Here is a 21838-nt window from a genome sequence, read left to right as displayed (position 1 = left end):
GCAGGATTAAATAGAGAAAAGTCTGATCAGTGTGCAGCCTACGGTAAGCAAGTTCCTGCTTTTTACTTTCTCAAACCCTCAAGTCTATAGTCGCATCATGCAGCCCATCCAGACATGTTTTTTCATTTCTAAGACATTACAGAAACTCTGTCGTTGTTGTTTGTGTCGCACTGCTTTGCTTTCTCTTTGGCCAGGTCACAGTTGTAAATGAGAACGTGTTCTCGACTGGCCGACCTGGTTAAATAAATAAAATAAAAAAAAAACATTCTAAAGGTTTGTATAATTCAAAAATGAAAGTTGACAAATAACTCTAGATCTAGCATATAGGGCCTGTTTCAAATGATCACCTATATGCTCAACATAGACACTTCACATCCGCCCAGTCTCACTCTGGAAAGGGGAAAAATATCCATTGTATTTTATTCAGCTAAGTTCATTTTTATTATTCTTAATATAAAATCATATAATGACACAGGACTGACAACATATATTGTCAGCTAAATGAACAGGCCTACAGTCTATATCATAGAGCATAGCCAGATAACATACAGTATCTATTCTGATAAATGAACAGGCCTACAGTCTATATCATAGAGCCAGATAACATACAGTATCTAGTCTAATAAATGAACAGGCCTACAGTCTATAGTCAGATAACATACAGTATCTAGTCAGATAAATGAACAGGCCTACAGTCTATATCATAGAGCCAGATAACATACAGTATCTAGTCTGATAAATGAACAGCCTACCTACAGTCTATATCATAGAGCCAGATAACATACAGTATCTAGTCTGATAAATGAACAGGCCTACAGTCTATATCATAGAGCTAGAGCCAGATAACATACAGTATCTAGTCTGATAAATGAACAGGCCTACAGTCTATATCATAGAGCCAGATAACATATAGTATCTAGTCTAATAAATGAACAGGCCTACAGTCTATATCATAGATAAGATAACATACAGTATCTAGTCTAATAAATGAACAGGCCTACAGTCTATATCATAGGGCCAGATAACATACAGTATTTAGTTTGATAAATGAACAGGCCTACAGTCTATATCATAGAGCCAGATAACATACAGTATCTAGTCTAATAAATGAACAGGCCTACAGTCTATATCATAGAGCCAGATAACATACAGTATCTATTCTGATAAATGAACAGGCCTACAGTCTATAGCCAGATAACATACAGTATCTAGTCTAATAAATGAACAGGCCTACAGTCTATATCATAGAGCCAGATAACATACAGTATCTAGTCTAATAAATGAACAGGCCTACAGTCTATAGCCAGATAACACACAGTATCTAGTCTAATAAATGAACAGGCCTACAGTCTATAGCCAAATAACACACAGTATCTAGTCTAATAAATGAACAGGCCTACAGTCTATAGCCAGATAACATACAGTATCTAGTCTAATAAATGAACAGGCCTACAGTCTATAGCCAGATAACATACAGTATCTAGTCTAATAAATGAACAGGCCTACAGTCTATAGCCAGATAACATACAGTATCTATTCTGATAAATGAACAGGCCTACAGTCTATATCTAGATATATGAGCCAGATAACATACAGTATCTAGTCTAATAAATGAACAGGCCTCAGACAGTCTATATCATAGAGCCAGATAACATACAGTATCTAGTCTAATAAATGAACAGGCCTACAGTACTGTATAGCCAGATAACATACTGTATGTTAGTATCTAGTCTAATAAATGAACAAACTGTTCTACAGTCTATGTTATCATAGACTGAGGCCAGATAACATACAGTATCTAGTCAGACTAGATAAATGAACAGGCTGTTCTACTAGATCTATGTTATCATAGAGCCAGATAACATACAGTATCTAGTCTAATAAATGAACAGGCCTACAGATACTATGTTATCTGGCCAGATAACATACAGTATCTAGTCTAATAAATGAACAAACCTACAGTCTATATCATAGAGCCAGATAACATACTGTAGTTATCTAGTCTGTAGATTTAAACTAGAACTGTATGGCCTAGACTGTAGGCCTGTTCATTTATTAGACTAGATACTGTATGTTATCTGGCTCTATGATATAGACTGTAGGCCTGTTATTTATCAGACTAGATACAGTATCTAGTCTAGATACTGTATGTTAAATGAACTGTAGGCCATTTATTAGACTAGATACTGTATGTTATCTCTATGATATAGACTGAGGCCTGCCAGATAACATACAGTATCTAGTCTAGATAAATGAACAGGCTGTTCTACAGTCTATAGCCAGATAACTAGATACAGTATCTAGTCTAATAAATGAACAAACCTACAGTCTATATCATAGAGCCAGATAACATACAGTATCTAGTCAGATAAATGAACAGGCCTACTGTAGTCATTTATAACACTGTATGTTAGCTATAGACTGTAGTTCATTTAACATACATGTATCTAGTCAGATAAATGAACAGGCCTACAGTGTCTATAAGTGTAGCTGTCATTTATCAGACTAGATACTGTATGTTATTGTATAGTGCAGTGTATTGTATGCAGTGTAGTGTATTGTAGTGCAGTGTAGTGTATAGTGCAGTGCAGTGTATTGTAGTGCAGTGTATTGTAGTGCGGTGTATTGTAGTGCAGTGCAGTGTAGTACAGTGCAGTGTAGTGCAGTGTAGTACAGTGTATTGTAGTGCAGTGTATTGTAGTGCAGTGCAGTGTATTGCAGTGCAGTGTATTGTAGTGCAGTGTATTGTAGTGCAGTGTATTGTAGTGCAGTGTATTGTAGTGCAGTGTATTGTAGTGCAGTGCAGTGTATTGTAGTGCAGTGTATTGTAGTGCAGTGCAGTGTATTGTAGTGCAGTGTATTGTAGTGTGGTGTATTGTAGTGCAGTGCAGTATAGTACAGTGCAGTGTAGTGCAGTGTAGTACAGTGTGTTGTAGTGCCGTGTATTGTAGTGCAGTGCAGTGTAGTGTAGTGCAGTGTATTGTAGTGCATTGCAGTGCAGTGTAGTGTAGTGCAGTGTAGTGCAGTGTATTGTAGTGCAGTGTATTGTAGTGTATTGTAGTGCATTGTATTGTAGTGTAGTGTATTGTAGTGCAGTGCAGTGTATTGTAGTGCAGTGTATTGTAGTGCGGTGTATTGTAGTGCAGTGTATTGTAGTGCAGTGCAGTGTAGTGTATTGTAGTGTATTGTAGTGCAGTGTAGTGCAGTGTATTGTAGTGCAGTGTATTGTAGTAGTGCAGTGTATTGTAGTGTAGTGTAGTGTATTGTAGTGCAGTGCAGTGTATTGTAGTGCGGTGTATTGTAGTGCAGTGTATTGTAGTGCAGTGTATTGTAGTGCAGTGTATTGTAGTGCAGTGTATTGTAGTGCAGTGTATTGTAGTGCAGTGTATTGTAGTGCGGTGTATTGTAGTGCGGTGTATTGTAGTGCAGTGTATTGTAGTGCAGTGTATTGTAGTGCGGTGTATTGTAGTGCAGTGTATTGTAGTGCAGTGTATTGTATTGCAGTGCAGTGTACCTTGCTCTTTGATCTGTCGTATCTGTTTGACAGTCTCCTTCAGGATAGCACATTTGTCAGGTTTGACGTTGAAGTTATCGATGTCGTTGAAGTTAGCGAAGATCAGCTCGGCCAGCTCCTCAATGTACTTGTTCTCATGCTCACGGTTTCTCTTCTCGATGCTTTGTTTGGGGCTGAGGAGACAGGGAGGGGGGGGGCAGCATGAGACATGGCAGAGGATCGGGACAGATATAGAGATATAGAGATATAGAGAGACCAAGAGAGGGAGGTCCTGTGTGGCTCAGTCGGTAGAGCATGGCGCTTGCAACGCCAAGCGTCGTGGGTTCGATTCCCGCTGGGGCCACCCATATGTAAATATGTAAAAGTAGTGGCCCCAGCCGACTTGTAAGTCGCTTTGGACAAAAGCGTCTGCTAAATGGGATATATTATTTTATATTAGACGGTTAGAAAGACAGACAGGGAGAAATACAGAGAGTCAGACAGACAGAAAGAGAGAGAGACATGTAGAGAGAGAATGTAGAGCATTAGCTTCACATTCCTGACTCTGTTCACACTGATAGAACTGTGCTTAGCTGTCCAAGGTGTTACCTGTAGTAAAAAGGTACATGACAAGTTTGAGTTTTCCAAAAGGCACCTAATGGACTCAGACCATGAGAAGAAAGATTGTCTGATCTGATGAAAGCAAGATTGAACTCCTTGGCCTAATTGCCAAGAGTCACATCTGGAGGAAACCTGCCACCATCCCTACGATGAAGTATGGTGGTGGCAGCATCACTACGATGAAGCATGGTGGTGGCAGCATCACTACGATGAAGCATGGTGGTGGCAGCATCACTACGATGAAGCATGGTGGTGGCAGCATCATGCTGTGGGGATGTTTTCTGCGGCAGGGACTGGGAGACTAGTCAGGATCAAGGGAAAGATGAAGAGAGTAACTACAGAGAAATCCTTGATGAAAACCTGCTCCAGAGCACTCATGACCTCAGACCTTTCAACAGGACAACAACCCTAAGCACACAGCCAGGACAACGTAGGAGTGGCTTCGGGACAAGTCTCTGAATGTCCTTGAACGGCCCAGTCAGAGCCAGTCTTTAACTCTATCAAGCATCTCTGGAGAGACCTGAAAATAGCTGTGCAGCGATGCTCCCCAACCATCCTTACAGAGCTTGAGAGGATCTGCAGAGAAGAATGGGAGAAACTCCCCAAATACAGGTTTGCCAAGCTTGTAGCGTCACACCCAAGAAGACTTGAGGCTGTAATCTAGGCCAAAGGTGCTTCAACAAAGTACTGAGTAAAGCGTCTGAAAACTTATGTAAAAATTTGATATATCTGGATTGTTTTTGTTTATAAATTTGCAAAAAAATGTTTTTCTTTGTCATTATGGGATATTGTGTATAGATTGATGAGGGGATTTTTTTTTTTTTGAAATCCATTTTCGAATAAGGCTGTAATTTAACAAAATGTGTAATAAGTCAATGGGTTTGAATACCTTCTGAATGCACTGTGTATGTAAACAGGTGTAAGTGTGACCAGAAGCAGGATAAATAGATAAGATTCTAATGGGAACTGAAAATCAGCAAACAGCAGTGTAGTGAAAGTAATAAACTAATCAATAATCATTTTAGCAGCATTGTAGTGGCGGTAATAAACGAATCAATAATCATTTTAGCAGCAGTGTAGTGAAAGTAATAAACTAATCAATAATCATTTTAGCAGCATTGTAGTGGCGGTAATAAACAAATCAATAATCATTTTAGCAGCAGTGTAGGTGTGAGGGAGAGCAGTGTAGGTGTGCGGGAGAGGTGTGAGGGAGAGGTGTGAGGGAGAGCAGTGTAGGTGTGCGGGAGAGCAGTGTAGGTGTGAGGGAGAGGTGTGAGGAAGAGCAGTGTAGGTGTGAGGGAGAGCAGTGTAGGTGTGAGGGAGAGCAGTGTAGGTGTGAGGGAGAGGTGTGAGGGAGAGCAGTGTAGGTGTGAGGGAGAGCAGTGTAGGTGTGCGGGAGAGCAGTGTAGGTGTGAGGGAGAGCAGTGTAGGTGTGAGGGAGAGCAGTGTAGGTGTGCGGGAGAGCAGTGTAGGTGTGCGGGAGAGGTGTGAGGGAGAGCAGTGTAGGTGTGAGGGAGAGCAGTGTAGGTGTGAGGGAGAGGTGTGAGGGAGAGGTGTGAGGGAGAGGTGTGAGGGAGAGCATTAGTTGTCAGGGGATAGAAGCTGTTTAGGAGTCTGTTTGTCTGTGCCTTGATGAACCGGTAGCACCTGATTCATACACCAATAATTAGGAAGCAGTAGACAGGTGACAGGTGACAGGTGACAGGTGACAGGTGACGTACCAGAGTTATAATCATGACAGAACTATAGGGTTGGCAACCATCATAATCATGATCAGCCAAACAGCCAATCGGTCAGCCAGCCAATCGGTCAGCCAGCCAATCGGTCAGCCGAGTCAGCCAGGCGGTCAGCCAGCCAATCGGTCAGCCAAGTGGTCAGCCAAGTCAGCCTTATTTAACTGTACGCTTAGTTAAATAATCAGGTCTGGCCTCTTACATAAAGTTAGGCTTATGATAAGTAGTTTATATCTCCACTAGCAGGCCTATAGCATCCTGAAGGTACTGTGTAGACTTGGAGCAGTGCTCAGTCTGTAGCGTTTGAGTTGCCTATAGAAAGTTAGAATAAGAGCAAAGTAGTTTTGTAGAGTTTGGTACGGTAAAGTAGAGTTCCATTTAGTTTAGTATAGCAGAGTTTAGTATGGTAAAGTAGGGTTTAGTACAATAGAGTTTAGTAGAGTTTGGTATGGTAAAGTAGAGTTCCATTTAGTTTAGTATAGCAGAGTTTGGTATGGTAAAGTAGAGTTCCATTTAGTTTAGTATAGCAGAGTTTAGTATGGTAGAGTAGAGTTCCATTTAGTTTAGTATAGCAGAGTTTAGTATGGTAAAGTAGAGTTCCATTTAGTTTAGTATGGTAGAGTTTAGGAGAGTTTAGTACAGTAGAGTAGAGTTTAGCATCGTAGAGTTCGGTTTAGTATATATAGTAAAGTAGTTTAGTACAGTAGAGTTGAGTAGAGTTTAGTATGGTAAAGTAGAGTTTAGTATGGTAATGTAGGGTTTAGTACAATAGAGTTTAGTAGAGTTTGGTATGGTAAAGTAGAGTTCCATTTAGTTTAGTATAGTAGAGTTTAGTACGGTAGAGTAGAGTTCAATTTAGTTTAGTATAGCAGAGTTTAGTATGGTAAAGTAGAGTTCCATTTAGTTTAGTATGGTAGAGTTTAGGAGAGTTTAGTACAGTAGAGTAGAGTTTAGTATCGTGGAGTTCGGTTTAGTATATATAGTAAAGTAGTTTAGTACAGTAGAGTTGAGTAGAGTTTAGTATGGTAAAGTAGAGTTTAGTATGGTAATGTAGGGTTTAGTACAATAGAGTTTAGTAGAGTTTAGTATGGTACAGTAGAGTTTAGTACAGTAGAGTTTAGTAGAGTTTAGTATGGTAAAGCAGAGTTTAGTATAGTAATGTAGGGTTTAGTACAATAGAGTTTAGTAGAGTTTAGTATGGTACAGTAGAGTTTAGTAAAGTAGAGTTTAGTATGGCAAAGCAGAGTTTAGTATAGTAGAGTTTAGTATGGCAAAGCAGAGTTTAGTACAATAGAGTGTAGTAGAGTAGAGTTCAGTGTAGTAATGTAGAGTATAGTTTAGTTTAGTAGAGTTTAGTATTGCCAAGTAGCGTTTAGTATAGTAGAGCGGAGTTTAGTATACTCGAGTATACTAGTGTACAGTTTAGTAGAGTAGAGTTTAGAATAGTTAAGTAGGGTTTAGTATAGTAAAGTTTAGCATAGTCAAGTAGAGTTTAGTATAGTAAAGTTCAGTAGAGTATAATATGGTATAGTTTAGCAGAGTTCAGTAGAGTATAGTACAGTTTTGTAGAGTTTAGAATAGTAGAGTTTAGTATAGTAAGGTATAGTTTAGTGAAGCAGATATTAGTAGAGTAAAGTTCAGTAAAGTAGAGTTTAGTATAGTAAAGTTTAGTAGAGTTTAGTATAGTAGAGTAGAGTTTAGTATAGTAGAGTAGAGTTTAGTAGAGTAGAGTTTAGTATAGTAGAGTAGAGTAGAGTTTAGTAGAGTTTAGTAGAGTCAAGTAGAGTAGAGTTTGGCATAGTAAAGCAGAGCCTAATATAGTAGCGTTTGGTATAGTATATTGTAGTATAGTAGAGTTTAGCAGAGTAGAGTTTAGTATAGTAGAGTTTAGTATAGTAGAGTAGAGTCTAGTAGGGTATAGTAGAGTTTGGTATAGTAGAGTCCAGTATTGCCAAGCAGAGTTAGTATAGTAGAGTAGAGTTTAGTACAGTTTAGTATATTATAGTAGAGCTTAGTATAGTAGAGTTTAGTATAGTTTGGTATAGTAGAGTTTAGTAGAGTTCAGTATTGCCAATCAGAGTTTAGTATAGTTCAGTTTTGCCAAGTAGTGTTTAGTATAGTAGAGTTTAGTATAGTAGAGTTCAGTATAGCAGAGTTTAGAATGGTAGAGTTTAGTAGAGTAGAGTTTAGTAGAGTTTAGTATAGTAGAGTTCAGTATAGTAGAGTTTAGTAGAGTAGAGTTTAGTATAGTAGAGTTTAGTAGAGTAGAGTTTAGTATAGTAGAGTTTAGTATAGTAGAGTTCAGTATAGCAGAGTTTAGAATGGTAGAGTTTAGTAGAGTAGAGTTTAGTATAGTAGAGTTTAGTATAGTAGAGTTTAGTATAGTAGAGTTCAGTATAGTAGAGTTTAGTAGAGTAGAGTTCAGTATAGCAGAGTTTAGAATGGTAGAGTTTAGTAGAGTAGAGTTTAGTAGAGTAGAGTTTAGTATAGTAGAGTTTAGTATAGTAGAGTTCAGTATAGCAGAGTTTAGAATATAATATTTCAGTATTGCCAGGTAGAGTTTAGTAGAGTAGAGTTTAGTATAGTAGCGTTCAGTATCGCCAAGTAGAGTTTACTATAGTATAGTTTAGTATAGTATAGTAGAGTTCAGTATTGCCAGGTAGAGTTTAGTATAGTATAGTTTTGTATAGTAGAGTAGAGTTTAGTATAGTATAGTTTAGTACAGTATATTTTAGTATAGTAGAGTAGAGTTTAGCATAGTTTGGTATAGTAGAGTTCAGTATTGCCAAACATAGTTTAGTAGAGTAGAGTTTAGTATAATATAGTAGAGTTCAGTAGAGTAGAATAGAGTAGAGTTTAGTAGAGTAGAGTTTAGTATAGTTCAGTTTTGCAAAGTAGCGTTTAGTATGGTAGAGTTTAGTATAGTATAGTTCAGTATTGCCAATTAGAGTTCAGTATAGTTGAGTTTAGTATAGTAGAGTATAGTAGAGTATAGTTTAGTAGAGCAGAGTAGAGTTTAGTATAGTAGAGTTTAGTATAGCAGAGTTTAGTATAGTAGAGTAGAGTTTAGTATAGTAGCGTTTAGTATAGTATAGTAGAGCTTAGTATCGTATAGTAGAGTTTAGTATAGTAGAGTAGAGTTTAGTATAGTGTAGTATAGTTTAGTATAGTAGATTAGAGTTTAGTATAGTAGAGTTTAGTTTAGTATAGTAGAGTTTAGTAGATGTAGCATAGTAAAGACAGCTGTTCCTACCTGGGACCCAACAGGTCAGAGGAACATTCCTTGCGTTTCCGCGACTCGGCCCTGGCAGCAGGGTTCGAGGGGTTTTCACCAGCACCACTCATCCTCACTGCATATCAGCGTCTGTTACAGGGAACACACAGAACAGAGTTTAGACTTCAGGAAAGTATTCAGACACCTTCACTTCTCCCACACTTTGTTAAGGTACAGCCTTATTCTAAAATTATTTTAATTAAATTAAACATTATAATGAATCTACACACATAATACCCTCTCTACGTGACCAAATGTTTTTAGGAAATGTTAGAAAAAAGTATTCAGACCCTTTGCTATGAGACTCAAAATTGAGCTCAGGTGCATCCTGCTTCCATTGATCTTCCTTTAGATGTTTCTACAACTTGGAGTCCAGCTGTGGTAGATTCAACTGACTGGACATGATTTGGAAAGGCACATATGTCTATATAAAGGTCCCACAGTTGATAGAGCATGTCAGAGCAAAAACCAAGCCATGAGGTCGAAGGAATTGTCCGTAGAGCTCCGAGACAGGATTTTCTGGAGACACAGATCTGGGGAAGGGTACCAAAATATTTCTGCAGCATTGAAGGTCGCCATGAACACAGTGTCCTCCATCATTCTTAAATGGAAGAAGTTTGGAACCACCAAGACTCTTCGTAGAGCTGGCCGCCCAGCCAAACTGAGGAATCGGGGGAGAAGGGCCTTGGTCAGGGAGGTGACCAAGAACCAGATGGTCACTCTGACAGAGCTCTAGAGTTCCTCTGTGGAGATGAGAGAACCTTCCAGAAGGACACTCAGCTCTGCAGCACTCCACCAATCAGTTATTTATGGTAGAGTGGTCAGACGGAAGCCACTCATCAGTAAAAGGCACAGCTTGGACTTTGCCAGAAGACACTTAAAGGATTCTTAGACCATGAGAAACAAGATTGCCTGGTCTGATGAAACAAAAATTGAACTCTTTGGCTTGAATGTCAAGCGTCACATCTGGAGGAAACCTGGCACCATCCGTACGGCGAAGCATGGTGGTGGCAGCAACATGCTGTGGGGATACCTTTCAGCGGCAGGGACTGGGAGACTAGTCAGGATCGAAGGAAAGATAAACAGAGAAAAGTACGGAGAGATCCTTGACAAAAAACCTGCTCCAGAGCGCTCAGGACCTCAGTCTGAGGCGAAGGTTCACCTTCCAAAAGGACATTGACAATAAACACACAGCCAAGGCAATGCAGCAGTGGCTTCGGGACAAGTCTCTGAATGTCCTTGAGTGGCCCAGCCAGAGCCCTGACTTGAACCCTATCAAATCTCTGGAGAGACCTGAGAATAGCTATGCAGCGACACTCCCCATCCAACCTGACAGAGCTTGAGAGGATCTGCAGAAAAGAATGGGAGAAACTCCCTAAATACAGGTTTGCCAAGCTTGTAGCGTCATATCTCGATGCTGTAATTGCTGCAAAAGGTGCTTCAACAAAGTACTGAGGTAAAGAGTCTGAATACTTATGTAAATATGATATTTCAGTTTTTTATTTATAATACATTTGCAAACATTTCTAAAAACCTGTTTTGCTTTGTCATTATGGGGTATTGTGTGCAGATTGATGAGAAAAAAACTGAACTAATTTATCCATTTTCGAATAAGGCTGTAACGTAAGAAAATGTGGAAAAAGTCAAGGGGTCTGAATACTTTCCAAATGCACTGTATCACAAACAGAACAGCGTTTGGAGATATAGCAAGACAACTTCGCACAAGTGACAGATAACACCAGTGATCAATTATGGGGGTAGTCTGACTCTGAGCTCCAAAGTGTAGGGGAATCTTGGGAATATCCTCACCAAGTGAACTGGCTGTTGGGCTATTAGCTGTTTACACAGACGCACACACGCGTTCAGATGTGCCTTCTAACGCTGGCGACACTGGTTGATCCAACGCAGGAGGAACGAGTGAAAGTGGAGCAGAGAAACAGATTCAATTATTTCCTTCTGATGGTGCCACTCTCCCCAGAGAGACTGAAACGAGAGCGCTGAGTGAGAAGGAGTGCTGAGAGAGAGCGAGAAGGAAAGAGAGATGAAGAGAGGGGGGGGGGCAGTGAGAGAGCTCCCCACTCACCCCAAAAACAGTGTGCTCAGTGACAGTGACAAAGTGTTGACCGAGACGAGAGTGAGACAGTTTGTTGACTGAGACCATCCCAGCACTGGCATCCCATCATCCCAGCACTGGCATCCCATCACTGGCATCCCACCATCCCAGCACTGGCATCCCACCATCCCAACACTGGCATCCCAACACTGGCATCCCACCATCCCAACACTGGCATCCCATCATCCCAACACTGGCATCCCAACACTGGCATCCCACCATCCCAACACTGGCATCCCAACACTGGCATCCCACCATCCCAACACTGGCATCCCAACACTGGCATCCCACCATCCCAACACTGGCATCCCACCATCCCAGCACTAGCATCCCACCATCCCAACACTGGCATCCCATCATCCCACCATCCCAACACTGGCATCCCATCATCCCAACACTGGCATCCCACCATCCCAACACTGGCATCCCACCATCCCAACACTGGCATCCCACCATCCCAGCACTAGCATCCCACCATCCCAACACTGGCATCCCATCATCCCACCATCCCAACACTGGCATCCCATCATCCCAACACTGGCATCCCACCATCCCAACACTGGCATCCCACCATCCCAACACTGGCATCCCACCATCCCAACACTGGCATCCCACCATCCCAACACTGGCATCCCACCATCCCAACACTGGCATCCCGTCATCCCAACACTGGCATCCCGTCATCCCAACACTGGCATCCCGTCATCCCAACACTGGCATCCCGTCATCCCAACACTGGCATCCCACCATCCCAACACTGGCATCCCACCATCCCAACACTGGCATCCCACCATCCCAACACTGGCATCCCAACGCTCTAACCACTAGGCTTCCAGCTGGTTACTGGCCCAACGCTCTAACCACTAGGCTTCCAGCTGGTTACTGGCCCAACGCTCTAACCACTAGGCTTCCTGCTGGTTACTGGCCCAACGCTCTGACCACTAGCTACCTGCTGGTTACTGGCCCAACGCTCTAACCACTAGGCTTCCTGCTGGTTACTGGCCCAACGCTCTGACCACTATGCTTCCAGCTGGTTACTGGCCCAACGCTCTAACCACTAGGCTTCCTGCTGGTTACTGGCCCAACGCTCTGACCACTAGGCTACCTGCTGGTTACTGGCCCAACGCTCTGACCACTAGGCTACCTGCTGGTTACTGGCCCAACGCTCTGACCACTAGGCTGCCTGCTGGTTACTGGCCCAACGCTCTGACCACTAGGCTACCTGCTGGTTACTGGCCCAACGCTCTAACCACTAGGCTTCCTGCTGGTTACTGGCCCAACGCTCTAACCACTAGGCTTCCTGCTGGTTACTGGCCCAACGCTCTGACCACTAGGCTACCTGCTGGTTACTGGCCCAACGCTCTAACCACTCGGCTTCCTGTCCTGCTATGCAGGGCTGCTTTAACTCAGCGACATAATGACACTTTAAGAAATGTTTACAAATCCCATATGTATATACTGATCTCTATTCTTTACTATCTATTGCATCTCAGCCACTCTGTCACTGCTCATCCATATATTTATACTTATAGATTCTCATCTCATTCCTTTACTAGATTGTGTGTATTAGGTAGTTGTTGTGGAAATGTTAGATGACTTGTTAGATATTACTGTACTGTTGGATCTACAAGCACAAGCATTTCACTACACTCGCATTAACATCTGCTAACCATGTGTATGTGACCAATAACATTTGATTTGACTTGATTTGTGGGTTTTCAAGCACAACCTACTTATTTAAAGTCCTGCCACATCATCTCAATTGGGATGAGGTCTGGACTTTGACTAGACCATTCCAAAACTTCAAATGTGTTGCTTTTTAAACATTTTCATGTGTACTGCGTTTTCAAAGTCCAGACATAATCCCAATTGAGATGTTGTGGTGGGACTTGAAAAGAGCAGTTTATGCTTAACAAACCCACAAATATTGCTAAAGCAGTTCCGTATGGAAAAGAGAGGGGCGAAATTCCTCCGCGGCGACGTCAGAGAGTGATTAATAACTACAGGAAGTGTTTGGTTGGAGTCATTGCAGCTGAAGGAGAAACTGGTTAATAACTACAGGAAGTGTTCGGTTGGAGTCATTACAGCTGAAGGAGGACTGGTTAATAACTACAGGAAGTGTTTGGTTGGAGTCATTACAGCTGAAGGAGGACTGGTTAATAACTACAGGAAGTGTTTGGTTGGAGTCATTACAGCTGAAGGAGGACTGGTTAATAACTACAGGAAGTGTTTGGTTGGAGTCATTGCAGCTGAAGGAGGACTGGTTAATAACTACAGGAAGTGTTTGGTTGGAGTCATTGCAGCTGAAGGAGGACTGGTTAATAACTACAGGAAGTGTTTGGTTGGAGTCATTGCAGCTGAAGGAGGACTGGTTAATAACTACAGGAAGTGTTTGGTTGGAGTCATTACAGCTAAAGGAGGACTGGTTAATAACTACAGGAAGTGTTTGGTTGGAGTCATTACAGCTAAAGGAGGACTGGTTAATAACTAGAGGAAGTGTTTGGTTGGAGTCATTACAGCTAAAAGGGGGCACAAACAGTCACCGAGTGTTAAGGAGGCAATTTACTTTTTCACACAAGGGCATTGTGGGTGTTGCATCACTTAGTTTATGAAGTAAATTAAAAACGTCATCGTTGTGTTTTGTTCACTCAGATTCCCTTTATCAAATCAAATCAAATATATTTATATATAGATATATATATAGATATCAGCTGATATATCAAAGTGCTGTACAGAAACCCAGCCTAAAACCCCAAACAGCAAGCAATGCAGGTGTAGAAGCACCACAGATCTGATGTCTCTCCTCTCCATACAATTGTTCAGCCAGCGACCGCAGTAGATTCTCTGGTTCAGTCCTACCAGACAGGTCAGTTAGGTACTAGACAGAGGGAGAGGGATAGAGAGAGAGAGGGGGGGTGCAAGACAGCGAGAGCAAAGAGCTAGAGAGAAACAAGTGAGGCAGAGCAACAGCCAGACGGCCAGACCGGTGCAGTACAGTGTGTTGTGTTAAACTCCGAGCCACAGTTAACCATGGTAACGGCCACAGCACACTGTGTTCTGTTCTCAACCATTACATAAGACTGAACAGCACAGAACAGCAGTACCATAAGATGGCTCAGCTAGCGTTAGCCTAGCGTAGTGCCAGCCAGCACATGTCAAAAGGGAGGAGTTACCCGTTGCTCTAGCTAGCGCCAATCTCCCTGCTGGATTGCATTGGCCTACTTAAGCCTAATGACAGCAGGGTCTGTGTTGCAGCAATAAGTGAAATCAAAGCTGTGGAGAGGCAGAGAGATGCAGAAAGAGAGAGAGGGGCAGAAAGAGAGAGGGACGGGCAGAGAGAGAGAGAGAGAGAGGGAGGGGCAGAGAGAGAGAGAGTGAGGGGGCAGACAGAGAGAGGGGGCACAGAGAGTGGGGGGCAGCGAGAGAGAGGGAGGGGGCAGAGAGAGAGGGAGGGGCAGAGAGAGAGAGGGAGGGGCAGAGAGAGAGAGGGAGGGGCAGAGAGAGAGAGGGAGGGGCAGAGAGAAAGGGGCAGAGAGAGAGAGGGGCAGAAAGAGAGAGGGGCAGAGAGAGAGGGGGCAGAGAGAGAGAGGTGCAGAAAGAGAGGGGGCAAAGAGAGAGAGGTGCAGAAAGAGAAGGGGCAGAGAGAGACAGGGGGGCAGAGAGGAGGGGCAGAGAGAGAGAGGGAGGGGCAGACAGAGAGAGGGCAGAAAGTGAGAGGGGGGCAGAGAGAGAGAGGGGGGGCAGAGAGAGAGCAAAGAGGGAGAGAGAGAGAGAGAGGGAAGAGAGAGAGGGGCAGAGAGAGTGAGAGAGAAAGAAAGCCTGGTTGCCCAGAGAGACAGGCTGTGCTCACTCTGCTCCAGGGGAGAGGTAGACCTAAGATAATATTTATTCCCCAAATTATCATTCAGTACAAAGAATTTGAAACTATCAAATCAAATGTATTTATAAAGCCCTTCGTACATCAGCTGATATCTCAAAGTGCTGTACAGAAACGCAGCCATAGAACCCCAAACAGGAAACAATGCAGGTGTAGAAGCACGGTGGCTAGGAAAAACTCCCTAGAAAGGCCAGAACCTCGGAAGAAACCTAGAGAGGAACCAGGCTGAGGGGTGTAACTATAAAAGATTACGAAAAAATGTAGTATTTATTGGGTGAAAAGCCAAATATGTGTCCTCCTGCCACAACCTGAGGGACATCCAGTGAAATGTAATGTCAATAATATTTCCCATTCAGTTTTGTCTTTCATACCAGGTCATGTGTCTTCTCAGTCAGGTTGAGACTGGTCTACTACCAGGTCATGTGTCTTCTCAGTCATATTGACACTGGTCTACTACCAGGTCATGTGTCTTCTCAGTCAGGTTGAGACTGGTCTACTACCAGGTCATGTGTCTTCTCAGTCATATTGACACTGGTCTACTACCAGGTCATGTGTCTTCTCAGTCAGGTTGAGACTGGTCTACTACCAGGTCATGTGTCTTCTCAGTCAGGTTGAGACTGATCTACTACCAGGTCATGTGTCTTCTCAGTCAGGTTGAGACTGGTCTACTACCAGGTCATGTGTCTTCTCAGTCAGGTTGAGACTGGTCTACTACCAGGTCATGTGTAAACCTTCTCAGTCAGGTTGACACTGGTCTACTACAGGTCAGGTCATGTGTCTTCTCAGTCAGGTTGAGACTGGTCTACTACCAGGTCATGTGTCTTCTCAGTCAGGTTGAGACTGGTCTACTACCAGGTCATGTGTCTTCTCAGTCAGGTTGAGACTGGTCTACTACCAGGTCATGTGTCTTCTCAGTCAGGTTGACACTGGTCTACTACCAGGTCATGTGTCTTCTCAGTCAGGTTGAGACTGGTCTACTACCAGGTCATGTGTCTTATCAGTCAGGTTGAGACTGGTCGACTACCAGGTCATGTGTCTTCTCAGTCATGTTGAGACTGGTCTACTACCAGGTCATGTGTCTTCTCAGTCAGGTTGAGACTGGTCTACTACCAGGTCATGTGTCTTCTCAGTCAGGTTGAGACTGGTCTACTACCAGGTCATGTGTCTTCTCAGTCAGGTTGAGACTGGTCTACTACCAGGTCATGTGTCTTCTCAGTCAGGTTGAGACTGATCTACTACCAGGTCATGTGTCTTCTCAGTCAGGTTGAGACTGGTCTACTACCAGGTCATGTGTCTTCTCAGTCAGGTTGAGACTGGTCTACGACCAGGTCATGTGTCTTCTCAGTCAGGTTGACACTGGTCTACTACTATTGCTTTAATGTATTATTATTCTCATTAATATTGTTGTTGTAGTTGCTGATAAAGGTAATCCCAGTATTACTGCTGTTGGTCACACCATTTTTGTTAAATGTAAACGTTGACAATGTAAGTAATTTAACTTGAGATGTCAATAAAGTTTACTGAATTGAATTGAGAGAGGCAGAGAAGGAGAGAGAGAATTGCATTACTGTGAAGGGGACAAGCAGTTCTTTAACAGCTTGATGGCTTTGAATATGCCACCAGTGAACGAGGACAGACATTATCGGCAGAGTCAGGAGCCTCATCCCAGAGTCGGGAGCCTCATCCCAGAGTCGGGAGCCTCATCCCGGAGTCGGGAGCCTCATCCCGGAGTCGGGAGCCTCATCCCAGAGTCGGGAGCCTCATCCCGGAGTCGGGAGCCTCATCCCAGAGTCGGGAGCCTCATCCCAGAGTCGGGAGCCTCATCCCAGAGTCGGGAGCCTCATCCCAGAGTCGGGAGCCTCATCCCAGAGTCAGGAGCCTCATCCCAGAGTCAGGAGCCATATCTTCATCCCTTGTGACACCCTATATAGTGAATTACTTCTGCCCAGGACTCATAGTGCTACGTAAGGACTACGGTGTCATTTAGGACCAAAACAGGATCATTGTGTGAACTGTGAGTGACAAGACACTGATCCACAACAACATGGCATGAAGCTATGGAGTTGTGAAGATTGCCATGAGGTTGTCTTTACATGTCCCAATGCTTCTCTCGGGTCTCCACATGTCCTAGTGCTGCTCTCGGGGACACCGCAGGTCCTAGTGCTGCTCTCGGGGGTCTCCACATGTCCTTGTGCTGCTCTTGGTGCCTGCTTGGGGTTCCTGGAGACGGCCTGCTTGGTGTTCCTGGAGACGGCCTGCTTGGGGTTCCTGGAGACGGCCTGCTTGGGGTTCCTGGAGACGGCCTGCTTGGGGTTCCTGGAGACGGCCTGCTTGGTGTTCCTGGAGACGGCCTGCTTGGGGTTCCTGGAGACGGCCTGCTTGGGGTTCCTGGAGACGGCCTGCTTGGTGTTCATAGACACGGCCTGCTTAGTGTCGGCCTGCTTAGTGTCGGCCTGCTTGGTGTCGGCCTGCTCGGTGTCGGCCTGCTCGGTGTCGGCCTGCTCGGTGTCGGCCTGCTCGGTGTCGGCCTGCTCGGTGTCGGCCTGCTCGGTGTCGGCCTGCTCGGTGTCGGCCTGCTCGGTGTCCAGCTGCATAGAGCCCCTAAACAGGGCTCCGGGCAGCCGAGCGGAAATGGAGGAAAACTCGCCTCCCTGCGGACCTGGCATCCTTTCACTCCCTCCTCTCTACATTTTCCTCCTCTGTCTCTGCTGCTAAAGCCACTTTCTACCACTCTAAATTCCAAGCATCTGCCTCTAACCCTAGGAAGCTCTTTGCCACCTTCTCCTCCCTCCTGAATCCTCCTCCCCCTCCCCCCCCTCCTCCCTCTCTGCAGATGACTTCGTCAACCATTTTGAAAAGAAGGTCGACGACATCCGATCCTCGTTTGCTAAGTCAAACGACACCGCTGGTTCTGCTCACACTGCCCTACCCTGTGCTCTGACCTCTTTCTCCCTCTCTCTCCAGATGAAAGCTCGCTTCTTGTGACGGCCGGCCGCCCAACAACCTGCCCGCTTGACCCTATCCCCTCCTCTCTTCTCCAGACCATTTCCGGAGACCTTCTCCCTTACCTCACCTCGCTCATCAACTCATCCCTGACCGCTGGCTACGTCCCTTCCGTCTTCAAGAGAGCGAGAGTTGCACCCCTTCTGAAAAAACCTACACTCGATCCCTCCGATGTCAACAACTACAGACCAGTATCCCTTCTTTCTTTTCTCTCCAAAACTCTTGAACGTGCCGTCCTTGGCCAGCTCTCCCGCTATCTCTCTCAGAATGACCTTCTTGATCCAAATCAGTCAGGTTTCAAGACTAGTCATTCAACTGAGACTGCTCTTCTCTGTATCACGGAGGCGCTCCGCACTGCTAAAGCTAACTCTCTCTCCTCTGCTCTCATCCTTCTAGACCTATCGGCTGCCTTCGACACTGTGAACCATCAGATCCTCCTCTCCACCCTCTCCGAGTTGGGCATCTCCGGTGCGGCCCACGCTTGGATTGCGTCCTACCTGACAGGTCGCTCCTACCAGGTGGCGTGGCGAGAATCTGTCTCCTCGCCACGCGCTCTCACCACTGGTGTCCCCCAGGGCTCTGTTCTAGGCCCTCTCCTATTCTCGCTATACACCAAGTCACTTGGCTCTGTCATAACCTCACATGGTCTCTCCTATCATTGCTATGCAGACGACACACAATTAATCTTCTCCTTTCCCCCTTCTGATGACCAGGTGGCGAATCGCATCTCTGCATGTCTGGCAGACATATCAGTGTGGATGACGGATCACCACCTCAAGCTGAACCTCGGCAAGACGGAGCTGCTCTTCCTCCCGGGGAAGGACTGCCCGTTCCATGATCTCGCCATCACGGTTGACAACTCCATTGTGTCCTCCTCCCAGAACCTTGGCGTGATCCTGGACAACACCCTGTCGTTCTCAACTAACATCAAGGCGGTGGCCCGTTCCTGTAGGTTCATGCTCTACAACATCCGCAGAGTACGACCCTGCCTCACACAGGAAGCGGCGCAGGTCCTAATCCAGGCACTTGTCATCTCCCGTCTGGATTACTGCAACTCGCTGTGGGCTGGGCTCCCTGCCTGTGCCATTAAACCCCTACAACTCATCCAGAACGCCGCAGCCCGTCTGGTGTTCAACCTTCCCAAGTTCTCTCACGTCACCCCGCTCCTCCGCTCTCTCCACTGGCTTCCAGTTGAAGCTCGCATCCGCTACAAGACCATGGTGCTTGCCTACGGAGCTGTGAGGGGAATGGCACCGCAGTACCTCCAGGCTCTGATCAGGCCCTACACCCAAACAAGGGCACTGCATTCATCCACCTCTGGCCTGCTCGCCTCCCTACCACTGAGGAAGTACAGTTCCCGCTCAGCCCAGTCAAAACTGTTCGCTGCTCTGGCCCCCAATGGTGGAACAAACTCCCTCACGACGCCAGGACAGCGGAGTCAATCACCACCTTCCGGAGACACCTGAAACCCCACCTCTTTAAGGAATACCTAGGATAGGATAAAGTAATCCTTCTCACCCCCCCTTAAATGATTTAGATGCACTATTGTAAAGTGGCTGTTCCACTGGATGTCATAAGGTGAATTCACCAATTTGTAAGTCGCTCTGGATAAGAGCGTCTGCCAAATGACTTAAATGTAAATGTAAATGCATAGAGGTCTTAGTGTCAGCCTGCTTGGTGTCGGCCTGCTTGGTGTCGGCCTGCTTGGTGTCGGCCTGCTTGGTGTCGGCCTGCTTGGTGTCGGCCTGCTTGGTGTCGGCCTGCTTGGTGTCGGCCTGCTTGGTGTCCAGCTGCATAGAGGTCTTAGTGTCAGCCTGCTTAGTGTCGAGCTGCTTAGAGGTCTTAGTGTTGGACTGCTTAGTGTCGAGCTGCTTCGAGGTCTTAGTGTCGGCCTGCTTAGTGTCGGCCTGCTTAGTGTCGAGCTGCTTAGTGTCGAGCTGCTTAGAGGTCTTAGTGTTGGCCTGCTTAGCGTTGAGCTGCCAGCAGAATATCCAGCTAGAGGATTTGATTGGTATTCTTACATTAGCTAGGCTGTGCATCAGTCAAGTCATTTAAGGTGATATGTAACATGAGCATCTCCCCACCTCTAAATGACCATCCATCAGAGTTGTTGCATATGAACCAGCCCTAACATTGTCCATCGCTATTACTTTTAAAACACACAATCTGATTCGCAGAGTCCCTCTCCCAATCCGAGCGAGTCACTATATTCCCAATGGACCTGATTGGCTGTTGCCATCCCTCCCAGCCTGTAGTACTTTGAGCTGTTAGATATTATTGGCTGTTGCCATCCCTCCCAGCCTGTAGTACTTTGAGCTGTTAGATATTATTGGCTGTTGCCATCCCTCCCAGCCTGTAGTACTTTGAGCTGTTAGATATTATTGGCTGTTGCCATCCCTCCCAGCCTGTAGTACTTTGAGCTGTTAGATATTATTGGCTGTTGCCATCCCTCCCAGCCTGTAGTACTTTGAGCTGTTAGATATTATTGGCTGTTGCCATCCCTCCCAGCCTGTAGTACTTTGAGCTGTTAGATATTATTGGCTGTTGCCATCCCTCCCAGCCTGTAGTACTTTGAGCTGTTAGATATTATTGGCTGTTGCCATCCCTCCCAGCCTGTAGTACTTTGAGCTGTTAGATATTATTGGCTGTTGCCATCCCTCCCAGCCTGTAGTACTTTGAGCTGTTAGATATTATTGGCTGTTGCCATCCCTACAACACGTAAGTGCTTTGGACGGTTGGATATGATTGGTTGCCTGGTTCTCATTGACCTTAGCGGCCCCTGTTCAGGCACCGTCTGTGTGTGTGTGTGACCATCGTAACTTAACGCCACCTTGACAATGACAGCCGGCACATCATAAATGGCACCACTACACACACTCACTCTCGTCTCTATACAGGGTCATATAACATGCCATCTCCAATCCTCCAGTGTGTCTCCTCTGCTCTGTCAGAGGGCTTCTATTAACAGCAGGACGTATGTCATCGATTCAATTATGTCATCAACGTACGTCATTGACTCAATCTGATACAGTGATGCATTGTGGATAGCAGAATGATGGCGCTGGAGTCTGCCGTCTTATCTGCTCTTAACCAACCATGCTATGCTGTTTATTTTTTCTCGTTGTTCGTAACTTGTTTTGTATATAATGTTGCTGCTACCGTCTCTCGTGACCGAAAAAGAGCTTCTGGACATCAGAACAGCGGTTACTCACCTCAAACTAGACGAAGAGTTTTCCTTCAATGAGCCGGACGGGAGGGAGATACTACAGACACCCGACCAGGCCCAGATCCCCGTGATTCGCTGGAGAAGGAAACAGAGATTTCGCGGAAAGAGATCAGGGTGCCTTGTGAAGATCAGGCAACGAGTGGCTAATCTGCCCTTGCCTTCCGTCATGCTAGCTAACGTTCAATCGCTGGAAAATAAAGGGACGAACTGAAAGCCTGTTTATCCTACCAAGTCGTGGCTGAAAGACGACATTAAGAACATACAACTGGCAGGTTATACACTATCGCCAGGACAGAACAGCAGCCTCCGGTAAGACACGGGGCAGGGCCTATGCATTTATGTAAACAACAGCTGGTGCACGATATCTAAGGAAGACTCAAGGTTTGCTTGCCCGAGGTTGAGTATCTCATGATAAGCTGTAGACCACACTGCCTACCGAGAGAGTTTGTCTTCTGTATTCTTTGTAGCTGTTTACATACCACCACAGTCAGAAAACGC

General features: G+C 45.0%; 1 pseudogene; it reads right to left on the bottom strand.

The window, feature by feature from the left end:
• The window catches only part of LOC135517114 (nuclear receptor coactivator 2-like), a 170854-nt pseudogene that overhangs the window by 86517 nt on the left and 62499 nt on the right, over positions 1–21838 (bottom strand).

The sequence above is a fragment of the Oncorhynchus masou genome, chromosome 28 (assembly GCF_036934945.1).
Source record: "Oncorhynchus masou masou isolate Uvic2021 chromosome 28, UVic_Omas_1.1, whole genome shotgun sequence".
NCBI classification, from domain to species: Eukaryota; Metazoa; Chordata; class Actinopteri; order Salmoniformes; family Salmonidae; genus Oncorhynchus; species Oncorhynchus masou.
This window is presented reverse-complemented; position numbering and strand designations above follow the sequence as displayed.